Genomic DNA, 14,351 nt, shown 5'->3' on the forward strand with positions numbered 1-14,351 from the left:
CATCTCCTCACTTTCTCGCTTTCTGTCTCTCTGTCTCTCTCTGTCTGTCTGGCAAGCGCATGTGCCCTATAGCAAAAACCTCTGCAAAAAAAAAAGATAAGAAAAAAAGCAGAAAAGGAAGAAAGAGAAGAAGAAAGGACCTAGCGAAGCCACTGTTAAAGCTATGCAAGAAGCTCTGGCTAAGCTTAAAGAAGAGAGGAGAGGAAGAGCATATAAAACAACTAAGAATTGGAAGCCAAGCGTAAAGAAGAGGAATGATTGGAACAAGAAAAAAGAGGAATGTAAAAGCTGAAAGGAAAATAAAGACTGCTTTTTTTTGAGAGTTTTTGCTATAAGGCACATGCGCTCGCCAGACAGAGAGACAGAAAGCGAGAAATCACCCCCCAGGTGGATGGCCACGCTGCAATCCCTTCTCCTCCATTCTCCTCTTGGGATCTTGGGCACCCCTGCACAGGCACCCGGCGTGAGTTTTAAGCCACCAGATCCGGGATGCGAACTGCAGTTGACTACATGGGAGTCCAGTGACATAGCCATTACGCTAACTGCTGGTCCCGAAAAGACTGCTTTTAAAAAGAAGGGAAACTTAACTAAATCCCAAAGTGGAGCTAGAGCCGAAGTTACACTTAAACTTCTAAAAGCTCAGGATGTTGAAGTGTCATATAAAGACTGTCTAGAAAAGGCCAATTTTTGAAGATAAAGGAAAAAAGTACCACAACAGCTAGAAAATAAGGAAGTGTCTGAACCAGTGGAATTAAGTGCTGCCATAGAAGTTGTAAAACAAGGATTACAAAAATAGAAGAGAGACCACTTCCCATTGAACCAGAAGAAGAAGATACTGAGGATACTAGATTGGATGATTGGGAAGCTGTGACCAGTGATGAGGAGAGAGAAAAAGAAGGAAACACAATTTATATAGAAGTAAAAGATAAACCCTGAAGAGGAGGATGAAGATGAAGAGAGTGAAGAGGGAGAGGAAGGAAAAAGTGAAGCCAGTGAAGGTGATGAGGAAGATGAAAAAGTGTCAGATGAGAAAGATTCAGGGAAAACATTAGATAAAAAGGCAAGTGAAGAAATCAGCTCAGACTCTGATATGACTCTGACGATGATCGAACTAAAGAAAGGGCTTATGACAAAGGAAAGCAGAGGATTGAGAAATGACGACTTCAACATAGTGAAAATGTAAATACAGAAAAGCTAAGAGCCCCTGTCATCTGTATTCTTGGAGTTATGGACACAGGGGAGACAGAAATTCTAGATAAACTTCGTTACACACATGTACAAGATAGTGAAGCAGGTAATATCACACAGCAGATTGGGGCCACCAATGTTCCCCTTGAAGCTATTTATAAGCAGACTAAGATGATAAAAAATTTTGATAGAATTTGTAGATTCCAGGAATGCTGATTATTGATACTCCTGGACATGAGTCTTTCAGTAATCTAAGAAACAGAAGAAGCTCTCTGTGATATTGCCATTTTAGTTGTTGATATTATACATGGCTTAGAGCCCCAGAGAATTGAATCAATCAGCCTTCTCAAATCTAAAAAATGCCCCTTCATTGTTGCATTCAATAAGATTGATAAGTTATATGATTGGAAAAAAAAGTCCTGACTCTGATTTGGCTGCTGCTTTAAAAAGGCAGAAAAAGAATACAAAAGGTGAATTTGAAGAGTGAGCAAAGGCTGTCATTGTGGATTTGCACAGCAGAGTTTGAATGCAGCTTTGTTTTATTAGAACAAAGATCCCTGCACTTTTGTGTCCTTGGTACCTACCTCTGCACATACTGGTGATGGCATGGGACATCTGATCTATCTTCTTGTCGAGTTAACAGAGACTGTTGAGCAAGAGATTTGCACACTGCGAAGAGTTTAGAGCACAGCTGATAGAGGCTAAAGCTTTTCCAGGAATGGGCACCACTATAGATGTTGTATTGATCAATGGATGGTTGAAGGAAGGAGATACCATCATTGTTCCTGGAGTAGAGGGGCCCATTGTAACTCAGGTGCGAGGTCTTTTGTATGTGTGTATAGTTTTCCCAGCACCATTTATTGCAGTGACTGTCCTTTCTCCATTGTATGTTCTTGGTATTTTTGTCAAAAATTAATTCATCATAAATGAATTGGTTTCTTTGTTGTTTTCTTGTAATGTTCTATGATTTTGTTATCACGGTAATGCTGGCTTCATAATTGAAACACAACCCTTCTTTTACTTAATAGAACTAATTGTGTATAATTGGTATTATTTATTGATTGATTGATAGAAATCACCAGTGAACCAATCTAGGCCAGGAGTTCGTATCTTTAGGAGCTGTGTAATTTCCAATTCAATTTATTTACCAGAAATAAGGTTATTCAGGTTTTCTTGAGAAAATTTTGGTAGTCTGTCTTCTAAATAATGTTCTGTCATTTTTTGTGTAATTGATCAAACTTATGGGTAGAGTTACTTGTATTCCTTCATTATCCTCTTCATATCTCTGAAGTGATTTCTGGTAGTGATCATTTATCTCTTCTCTATTTTGTTTAATTTTTTTTTATCATGCTGACGAGAGGCTTAATGATTTTTATCAGTGTTTTCAGGAAACTAGCTCTTCGTTTTACTGATTTTTAAAAAAATTTCCTTCCTTCTGTTTGCTTTAGATTTATTATAATTTGCTCTTCTTTCTCTAGTTTCTTTAGCATAAGCTTTAGTTATCAGTTTAAAATTTTTATTGTTTTCTAATATATGCATTTCATGCTATAAATTTCCCTGTTAACACTGCTTTATCTTCATTCTATAGATTTTTTTTTTTCTTTTTTGGAGAGGTTTTTGCTATAGGGCACATGCGCTCGCCAGAAAGACAGAAAGCGAGAAATCACCCCCCAGAGGGAATGGCCACATCGCAATCCTTTCTCCTCCAATCTCCTCTCAGGATCTTGGACACACACGTACACGTTCCTAGCGTGAGTTTAAGCCACTGGGTCCGGGGCTCAAACCGCAGTCAACTACATGGGAGCCTAGTGACATGGCCATTAAACAAACTGCTGGTCCCGATTTTGACATATTGTATTTTTATTTTTCAGTTCAATCCATGTTTTAATTTCTTTCAAGACTTTCTTTTCTACTTAGGTGTTGGTTAGAAATTTGTTGTTTAATTTCCAATTATTGGGAGATTTTCTAGATAGCTTTCTTCTGTTGATTTTTAGTTTAATTTTGTTAAGATCTCAGAATACATCTTATATATTTTTTCTTAAATTCATCAAGATTATTTTATAGAGCAGAGCATGCTCTGTCTTTGTGAATATTACATGTGTAACTGAAAAGAATATGTTCTGTTTTTATTAGTCAGACTATTTTATATCAAATTTGTGAATATTACATGTGTAACTGAAAAGAATATGTTCTGTTTTTATTAGTCAGAGTATTTTACATCAAATTGCTTGATAGTATTGTTCAGGCCTTCCATATCTTTTCTGGCTTTCTGTTTCTATTTTTAATATCTGAAAGGGCAGTGTTGAAATCTCAAAGTAATTTTGGATTTGCCTACGTGTCCTTTCTTACCATTTATTGTTTTATGCATTTTGAAAACATGTCTTTAGGTGCATATAATTTATATGGTGAAATCACCCCTTATCTTTTTTATATGGTTCTTTGTTATCCTTTGATAATGGTTTTTGTTCTGATTTTTACCTTGTTTCACATTAACATATATTTACAACCTTATTTTTTGGTTAGTGTTTCATGCCACATTGTTCTTTATTCTTGTATGGGAGGACTTTCAAAAGTTCATGAAAAAATTAAATTAAAATGAGTTTATTTGGGTGCAAAAAAATTGAAATCTATAATTTTTTCATAATATTCATTGTCTGTGAACTTTTTGAAGGTCCCTTGTGTGTGTGGGGGGGCAGTCAAGGGTTTTTTAAAAATTATTTTATTTAACTTTATTTATCCATTTATTTATTTATTTTAATTTGACCAGAGAGTAATTGAGAGAGAGTGGGAGTGAACGCATGCAAGCATGAGAAAAAGTGAGAGAGCAAGCTGCTAGGTCTGAGACTTGAACCATGGTCAGTCAAGTAGGAGTCCAGTACCCTTAACCACCACGCCACCTACTGGCCCTCAAGGTGTTTTTTGTTTGTTTGTTTGTTTGTTTGTTTTGAGAGGTTTTTGCTATAGGGCACGTGTGCTCACCAGAAAGAGAGAGAGAGGGGCAGACAGAAAGTGAGAAATCACCCCCAGGGAAATGGCCACACCACAATCTCTTCTCCTCCATTCTCTTTTTGGGATCTTTGGCACACCTGCACACATGCCCAGCATGAGTTTAAGTAACATGGTCTGGGACTTGAGCCACAGTCCACTCTGTGGGAGTCCAGCAGTCCGCTCTGTGGAGTCCAGCGATGTAACTATTATGTCATCTGCTGATCCTGGTGGTTGGGTTTTTAGATAAATTGAATAGATAAGATATATTGTCTTATGTTTTATCCCCTATGGCAATGTTTGTCTTTTTACCAGAATTTTTTAGACCATTACAATTTTTTAAATAATCATTTAATTTTTCTTTATTGTTGTTATTATTTTAATTTGACCAGAGAGAGAGGGAGAAGAGACAAAGGGAAAGTGAGAAAACAGCTGCCACGGACCTTAAACGCAGTCGGCCATGTGGGAGTCTAGTGCCTTAATCACAATGCCACCTGCCAGCCTTAGACCATTACAGTTTTTAAAAACAACTTTATTTCTATAAAATTTATATGTTTCGTACAATTCATTCATTTTAAATGTAGTTATTTTTAGCAAATATAGTGAGTTCTGCAGCCAACAGCATAATCCAGTTTTGTAACATTTTCATCATGCCAGTAACATTCCTCGTACTGGTTAATAGTTCATCTTTGTTCCCATCTTCAGCCCCAGGCAAACACTAATCTACTTTATTTCTTGTGGATTTGCCTTTTCTGGACCTTTCATGCAATTATAATCATGTCTTTTGTGTCTGGGTTCTTTGACATCAGTTAATAATTTTGTAGTTCATCAATATTATTACGTATGTGGCATTTCACTTATTTTTATTTGTGAATGATATTCAGTGTTATCAGTGTGTCACATTTTCTTTTTCCATTAAATATTTGATTAGAATGTGGGTTTGTTCTGTGTCTTGGTTATTATTAACTATGCTTTTGTGAGCATTCACATGTAGATCATGTGTAGTTGTGGACATATTTTAATTTCTCTTTATGTAGGAATTGTTCTATACAATGGTAATTTGTGTTTAAATTTTAAGGAACTTCTAAACCCTTTTAAAGTGATTGTGCCACATTACATTCCAATTAGGAATGTATGAGTTAATGAGTCCCCACATACTTGTTTACATTTGGTTATTGTATTTATTAAAACCGTTCTAATGGAAATGAAATTGTATCTCATGGTGGTTTCATTGCATTTCCATTGCAATGCAGTAGGGATTCTTTTCATGTTTTTATTATTCATTCTTAATACTTCATTCAATATCTAAAGTGAATTGCCTTATTTATTTACAGTAGTCTTGGTATGTTCTGGATTATAGTTTCTTACCAGACAGGTGATTTGCAAATATTTTCTGATAGTACATGCTTTGTCTTTTTAATTTTCTTATATTAGGAAGCAAAAACGTTTGTTTTTTTTCCCTTAAAATTAATACTTTTTTTCAAATTATGATTTCTGGTTTACATATGCATGATGTACATCTTTGTGGGGTACAGGGTGACTTTTTAAAGCATGCGTGCAGTGCATGCTAATCAAACCAAGGATAGACTCATTGATCTTCACATTGAACATTGCATTATGTTGTGCACATTTGATAATAGTTCTACCAGTTTTTGTGTTTTGCTTTCTGTTTTCAAATATGTATTGAGTTGGCCACAATTTTTATTGTGCCATAGTATGCTGTTTCATAAGCTCTTTCCTTATTTACATATGCCCTTATGTCTTAAAAGTTTTTTCCCCAGCTCTTCCTCCCATTCAGTTTCATTTTCTGTCCTTACTCTTACTATTTCTATGCTTTTGAGTCTTTCAGTTTCACCAATAGAGTGCATACATTTGATACATGTTAAGCAAAGACATGTGGCATTTGTCATTCATAGACTTGTTTATTTCACTTAGCATTATATATTCTAGTTTCATCTATGTTGTGTCCAATGGCAGGATTTTGTTGTTCTTTATGAATGAGTAGTCTTCCATTCTGTATATGTGCCATATTTTCCCGGTCCACTCATTGGCTGTTGGGCACTTAATTTAATGTTTTGGCTATTATGAATAATGAGGCAATAAATATGAATGCTCAAATGTCTGTCCTTTTGAGTGATTACTTGTCTTTTGAGTTTATTCCCAATGGTGGGTTTCCTGGATTATATGGTAGTTCTACATTTAGATTCTTTTTAACACCCTCCATAAATTCTTCCTCTGTGGCTATACTGAGCTACATTTCCACAAGCAGTACATGAGGGTTCCCTTTTCTCCACAACCTTGCCAGTACTTGTTATTCTTCTTCTTCTTTTTTTTTTTTCCCTCTGGTCATAGCCATTCTCACTTTGGATGTAGGTGTTGGTTAAGGAATTGTGACTCAGGGGTAGGATAGTTATTTAGTTAGTCATTTCTGTCCTAATGACTGAAGATATATGAAAGTATTCACTTCATGCCCAACTCCTTAGCTGCTGTACCCCTTAACAGTCAGTTTGTTGAAGGTGGGTGGGGTGAGGTTATTGTTGGTACATGAGAACACTGTGCATTCCTTCCAGTACCACTGCTGGCTAAGGTAGGGATCTTAATATGCCTGCAAGCATGACTATGGGCCTGGGCAGGGGATTACCTGTTCACTCACTAGGCTGGAGGGTTGAGGCTGAAATTGAGCACATCTGAGGTTGCTATTGGGTCCTGCAAGAATCTGCCTCTGTATTAATCTGCTTGACTTGGCAGGAGTGTTGTGTGTATTTTGTGTTGTGTGTGTGTGTGTGTGTGTGTGTGTGTGTGTGTGTGTGTGTGTGTGTGTGTATCTGTGTGTAGACCCGTGAAAAGTGAAGCATGAACTCCCCAACCTGATTTGTGAAACCAAGGCTTCTTGGGGTTGGAATGAAAGTGGAGCTCTGACCACATTCACTGGCTGTTACAGCTGCAGTCACTGGCTAGCCCCAGAGCAAGGATTCCTGACACCTTCTTCTTTGTCAGCTGCCCCTCCCCACTCCTCCATCCAGATTCACAATTCGTGGAGAGAAGCTGTGCTCTATAATGCAACAAGGGACAGAAAGATTCTCCTGGAGTACTGAGTGGAGAAGGGGGAGCTGGAGTGTAGTCCTGCCAGCCAGTGTGGGAGAGGGGTGGGAATGTGTCCAGCTCTCAAGATGACACTTTGTGCCTGGGGTTTGGGTAGGGAAGACTTCTGGGGCAGTAGATCCTTGCAGCTCCCCAAGATGAACCCAAGGTCTGCGACCATCTCAGTTTTACGCAGTTGAGAAGTACTAGGATTTGAGATGGAAACAGGGAGCTGGAACCTTCAGAGGTTAATCTGAATTCAGACGTTGATCTCCTTATGTCTTCTGCTAAAGACTCAGCAAGCACTCCAAAAGGTTCCCACAGTTGTGCACCCATTTTCTGTCAGTCTCACCTCACTTTGCTCCAAGTACAGCCAGCTAACCAACTTTGTTTGGCTCCCCTCCCAAACAGATGCCACAGTGGATGTCCCTAGTCAGCTATCTGATACTGATTCCGAAACTAGTACTTCTAATTTTACTTGTGTTAATCTAGACTGGTCAGGAATTGTTTAAAGCTAGAAGGGTCTTAAGATTTGAAGAATTAATCTAAATGCTCTTGAAGAACTCACTTTTTTTAAGAAAAGGAAATTGGGGAAGAAAAGTAATCATTTTAATTAGAAATGTCACCTTAAAGTTTTGCTATTATTAATTTTCAATTTTACTAAGTAGAAACCATTTCTAATCTTTGTAAAATCTATAGGGCATAGTAAAACTATATCGTTAATTTGGAAAAGGAATGACTTATTTTCTTTTTTTATATGCCATATACATATATGTATTTGTTTTTGTTTTATATATATTTTTATATATTCAATCACTTCATTACATCATGCAAAATGAATTTTCTCAGCATTAATACACTGCATATTAGTTCAGTCGAAGATATTATCATACATGTTATCACCAACAGATAATTTTCTATTTTCATGTTCCTTAAATGTTTTGCTTATTTTTCCCTTCGATTACCTTCCTTTCACCCTCCCCCATTTCCTACCTACCTCCCACACTGTCTCTAGTATCCACAATTGTTTTTCTATGCTTTTATATCTTCCAGTCTTTCAGTTCCTGCCAGAGTGTAGACATTCAGTATATATTGAGTGAGGAAATAGAGTGCCTATCTTTTATAACCTGAGTTGGTTTGCTTAGCAGTAAACCTTTCATATTCGCCCACTTTCTGTCAAATACCAGAGTCTCATTGTTTCTTATGACTGAGTAGTATTCCGTATGTATCACACTTTTTCAATCCATTCATCTGTTCATAGACATTTGGGTTTGTTCCATGTTTTAGCAATTGTGAATAATGCTGCAATAAACATAAATATGCAAGTACTTTTCGGATTGACTGTATTCCTATCCTTTAGGTAGATACTCAGGAGTAGAATTGCTGGATCATATGGTAGTTCTATTTGTAGGACTTTGAGAAACCTCCATGTTGTTCTCCAGAGTGGCTGCAGTAGTTTACATTCCCATTAACAGTGTAGGAGAGCTCCCTTTTCTCCACGCCATCACCAGCACTTACTCTTTTTAATGTTTTTAAATTTTAGCCATTCTGATAGGTTAGGTGGTATTTTGCTGTGGTTTTGATTTACATCTCCCTTATGATAAGAGATGTTGAGCATTTTTCCTTATGCTTTTTAGCTGTTAATACATTTTTCTTAGAAAGTTGTCTGTTCAGCTCATTTGCCCATCTTTTAATTAGGTTGATCATTTTTTTGCATTGGCAGTATAGGGTCTTTTATGATTCCAGACAAATTCTATGATTTTTTCTTCTAAATCTGTGAAGAATATCTCTGGTAATTTGATTGGGATTGCGTTAAATTTGTAGATTAATTTGGGTAAGAGTACCATTTTGATTATATGAATTCTTCCAATCCAGGAACATAGAATATCTTCCCACTTTCTTGTGTAATTTTCAATTTTGTTGTTTAGTTTTTCATAGTTTCCTTTGTAGAAACATTGTCGTCTTTGGTTAGGTTTATTCCCAGGTATCTTATAGTTTTTGTGGCTATTGTAAATGGGATTGCTTTCTTCAATTCCACCTCAGTCTCATCCTTGCTAGTGTATAGCAATGCTATATTGATTTTTTTTTATCCTGCTACTTTACTGTATTCCTTTGTCACTTCCAGGAGCTTTTTTGTGGATTCATTTTGATTTTCTATGTATATAATCATGTCATCTACAAGTAGAGATATTTTCATTTCTTTTTATTTTTTTCTATTTGAATGCCTTTTATTTGATTCTCTTTTCTGATTCCATTAGCCAGGACTTCCAGTACTGTATTGAAAAGGAGTGGAGAAAGTGGGCATCCTTGTCTTGTTTCAACTTTGAGTGAAAAAGCTTTTGACTTTTTCCCATTCAGAATGTTGTAGTTATGGGATTTTTATAAATAACTTGTATTGTGTTAAGAAATGTCCCTTCTATGCCAATTTTGCTAAGAGTTTTAATCAAGGATGGTTATTTATTTATTTATTTTTTTAGAGGTTTTTGCTATAGGGCGCATGCGTTGCCAGAAAGAGGGAGACAGAAAGCAAGAAATCACCCCCCGGGGGGATTGCCAGGCTGCAATCCTTTTTCTTCCATTCTCCTCTCGGAATCTTGGGCACACACACATATGTGCCCAGTGTGAGTTTAAGCCACTGGGTCTGGGAGTCGAACCGCGATCGACTACATGGGAGTCCAGCGACATAGCCATTACGCTAACTGCTGGTCCCCTCATCAGTATTTTTGAGATACAGGATATTCAGCAGGCACAGACTTGTGTAGCCATAGTCATTTACAGCCAATGCCCTTTTTGATTGGGCAGTACAGGTACTAGTTGCTAAAACATTTTAAATATCTTACCGTTGGAACTAACTATGCTGATAAGTGTTAATCTAAACTATTCATTTCAAGTAGGGTTTCATATTCCACTTGGTAAAAATAGAATTGATCAATTATCCTGTTAGCTATTTCACTTGTTTCAATCATTTACTGTTAAATACAGTGCTGTAGTGTTCTTTCTGTGTCTCCTTGTGGACATCTCTAAGGCTTTTTTTAGTGTTTATGTTTTCAGTAAAGTTGTGTCATATTTAAAGTGAAACATGTTACTATCCATAATGACTGTCCCAATTATACTGGTATAAAAGAATATGGAAGTACTGGTTTCTCTGCCCTTTTCTTTCCTCTCTATATCCTTTTCTCATATGTGCTTTTTAACACTTGCTATTTAGAAAAAAATTTGCCCACATGAAGTGGTATCTTCTGCTTTAATTTTATATTTCACTGATAATATTCCTGGTAGTGATCATTTTTTGATAGACTTATTAGTGATTCTGGCTTTCTTTTCTGAAGTTTCTGTTGATACAATTTATGATGATCTCTTTTGTGGTTTTGTCTTATAATTTCATTTTATGAATTTATATATATATATATATATATAAACACATAAAACAAATATTTTTTTTATTCTCAATGCCTACTTAAGGCCATTACTTTTTTTAAATTTTTAAATTTTTCAAACTACACATCACTGTAGCTCGTACAGTGAATTTACCCAACATGAATACACTTTGCACTAGTCAAGTTGAGGACTATACATGTTATCATCAACAGATAATCATCCCTTTCTGTATCCCATAAATGTTTTGCCTCTCTATTTTTCTCTTTGATTCCTTTCCTCACACTTTCTCCCTTTTCCCGTTCTCTTCTTACTCTCTCCAGTATTCATAATCATTTTCCATAAGTCTGTATACTCTGCAATCTTTCAGTTTCTGCCAATAGTATGTGGTCAGTCAGCATATATTAAGTGGAGACATACAATTTCTCTCTTTAATAGCCTGACATGAATCACTCAGCAGTAAATCTTCCATATTCATCCACTTTATATCAAATATCAGGGTCTGTTTTTTTGTTTTTTTGTTTTAATGGCTGAGTAGTAGTCTATAGAGTATATGTGCCACACTTTCAGTCCATTCATCTGTTTGTGGACATTTGAGTTGGTTCGATGTCTTAGCAATTGTGAATAATGCTGCAATAAACATAGATGTGCAAGCTCATTTCCAACTGAGCATTCTCCTATTTTTTGGGTAAATACTCAGGAGTAAAATTGCTGGATCATATGTTAGTTCTATTTGTAGATCTTTGAGGAACCTCCATATTCTCCACAATGGCTAGACCAATTACATTTCCTTCAGGAGTGTAGGAGAGAGTTCCCTTTTTACAACAGCTTTGCTAGCACTTATCTTTTTTTTTTTTTTAAACCTTAGCCTTACTGAGTGGGATTAGATGGTACCTCATTGTGATTTTGATTTGCATCTCCCTTATGATGAGGAATGTTAAGCAGCTTTTCATATGCTTTTTGACTGTTCCTATATCTTCCTTAGAGAGTTGTTTTTATTTCAGCTCATTTTCCCATCTTTTAATTGGGTTGATCATTTTTGAGGGGATAAACTGCTTGAGTTCTTGGTGGGTTATCAGTGCCTTACGAGAGGCATAGTTTACATAAATAGTGTCTCATTACAAGGGTTGTTGGTTCACACTAATTTCTGTGTCTTTTGCTGGCCAGAAACAACTTCTTTTTTTTTTTTGGCCAGAAACTTCTTAATCTGATATAATCCCACTTGTCTTTTCTGGGATTATTGTCTGTGCTTTGGGGGTCTTATTTAAAAAGTCTTTGTCTAACTTTAATGTCTCCCAGACAGTATTTTTCACCAGTAGTTTTATAGTTTAAGGTCTTAGGTTTAGATCTTTTATATACTTTGAGTTGATTTTTGTTAATGGTCGGTGATAGGGGTCTAGATTCATCTTTCTGCAGGTGGATACCCAATTTTTTCAGCACTCTTGGCTAAAGAGGTTTTCTTTTTCTCACTGGATTGACTGGTGTCCCTTTTCAAAAATCAATTGGGTGTATGTTTGGGGGTTTATTTCTGGAGTCTCTAGTCTGTTCCATTGGTCCACAGTCTGTTTTTCTGCCAATACCATGCTTGTTTGATTATCACAGCTTTGCAATATATTTTGGGGTCTAGGAGTGAGATGCCTTCTTCTTCACTCTTCTTGTGTGGGATTGCTTTGGCAATACAGAGTTTTTTATGATTCCAGAGAAATTTTATGATTTTTTAAAGATAGGGTCTTGCTGTATTGTGATCCTTATTTTGCAGCCTACTGTTTCCCTAGTTGCTTGAATTACAGATGTATACCACTGCAGGCACCTTGCCTTTAGGTTAAACTGGGAATCAATCCCAGGTCTCCTATGTGGTCCAAGACTCTTGAGCACAGCTTCTGAGCAGCATATACCATTGTGGCTGGGCCTCTTTGTTCATTTTTTCCTTCTTTTTTAATGTTGTCTGTATCAATTTTCTTTTGAATTTTTTTATTTAGAAATCTCAAATGTAGGAAAACTTAGTAATAAAATAATAAGGAACATCTGTATACTCTTTTAAAAGACTTATCTAAGGACCAGCTCTGTCACTTGGTGGATAAGGCAGCAAGATCCCACATGTCCGCCCCACAATTTGAGTCATGGACCTGGCAGCTTGAGAACTGTGATTCACATGTATATGTGCATGCCCAAAATCTCAAAAAAAAAAAAAAAATAAAGATTGAGGAGAATGGATTGTGGTATGACCATTCACCATGGGGGAGTGCTTTCTCCTTTCTGTTTGGTGAGTGCATGCACCCTCTTGCAAAAAGAAAAACAAAAAAATGAGACAGCGAGAGGCATCTATTTTTAACATTTTACACTACTTATTTTATCTTTTGTACATTATTCTTCCTACTGTTTAAATTGAGTTTTTTTTTTTTTTCTAGGCTACTTGAACCATTACCCCTTGCTATGGTTTTGTTCCCCAAGGGTTCATGTTTCAGAATTTTATCCCTAATGTGATTGCATTGAGAGATGGTGAACCCTTCAAGAGGCGACCCACCTTCAATTTGGATGGGCACCATTCAGTTGGCTAGGAGTGTTGGAGGAACAGAGATCTTAGAGAGCTCTATTTCCCTTTTTAATTTTTTTTCTTCTTTCTCTTTATTTGCACAGACTCTGCTTATTCTCTTCATCTCACTTGTCCATGTTGTGACATACACCAGAGGCCAGTCAGATGCCATCTTCATGCTTTTGGACTCTCCAGCCACCCATATCATGAGTCAAATAATCTTCTATTTAGCATAAATCACTCAGTCTCAGTACTTCTGTTTAGCAACACTCTAACAGACTAATACAGAATATTGATGGAGAGAGCCCAATGTGTTGTTATACAGATATCTGAAAATGCAAAATTTGCTTTGAAACTGAGTAATGGGCAGTGGTTGGAAGAGTTCTGGTGGAGGTTCAGAATGGTTTAGAAATGAACTGAAACCTTTCAGAGATTGGTTGAACAGCTGTGACCACAATGCTATTAGAGACACGGACAATAGAGGCCATTCTGAGGAAATGTCAGATGGAAATGAGTTAGTTAACCATTGGGATCTGGAGGAATGCTCACCCTTGTTTTGAAGTAGTTAAGAATTTTAATGCTTTGTGTCCATGTCCTAAAGTTTTCTAGAAAGTTGAACTTAAGAATTGTGTAATTTTTGTTGTTGTTATTATTGTTTTTTTATTAGGAATGAGGTGGTAGACTTTTACTTTGAGACAGAATTAGTTAGCAGCTTCTCTGCGATGCTTGACTTATAGGCAGTATGCCCTCTGGAGGTAAAGGTTTGAATACACTCACCAGGTACATAAAATAAGAGCCACATATACAAACATAGAGGTAACAATTATATAACTTAGCTAGATCCTCAGATAAAGTGAAAGCAGTTTTTCAAATATTCCCTACAGTATTTTTAAAGACAACTTTTTTAGGTTACCCTGGAGTAGGAAGTAATCACATTTGAATGAGTTAAGATGAAAAAAAATGAAAGACCACAAACTTTATTAAAAGTAAATGTAACATAATATGTACAGATGGCACATGGTGCCAAATTTATTTGCAGGTATAATACTCTGACTCAAGTTTGCAAGTTACACCTTTGCCACAGCCTTAGCTAAATCTTGAACTAGTGCAGAATTCATCTGTGCTAGAGTGCTGATCTTAGCATGCTTAGATGTGGCATACTTATTCTTTTTTTTTTTTTTTTTGAGAG

The 14,351-nt window shown here is 36.4% G+C and overlaps 3 pseudogenes; 2 read left to right on the forward strand and 1 right to left on the reverse strand.

Annotated features, from left to right (window-relative positions):
- LOC102488682 (eukaryotic translation initiation factor 5B pseudogene) overlaps window positions 1–7,766 on the forward strand; it is an 8,749-nt pseudogene extending 983 nt beyond the window's left edge.
- Window positions 1–14,351, forward strand: part of LOC102483785 (translationally-controlled tumor protein pseudogene) — a 214,533-nt pseudogene that overhangs the window by 55,654 nt on the left and 144,528 nt on the right.
- Window positions 13,271–14,351, reverse strand: part of LOC102482956 (G2/mitotic-specific cyclin-B1-like) — a 2,818-nt pseudogene continuing 1,737 nt past the window's right edge.

The sequence above is a fragment of the Tupaia chinensis genome, unplaced genomic scaffold (assembly GCF_000334495.1).
Source record: "Tupaia chinensis unplaced genomic scaffold, TupChi_1.0 Scaffold145156_1, whole genome shotgun sequence".
Taxonomy (NCBI): domain Eukaryota; kingdom Metazoa; phylum Chordata; class Mammalia; order Scandentia; family Tupaiidae; genus Tupaia; species Tupaia belangeri.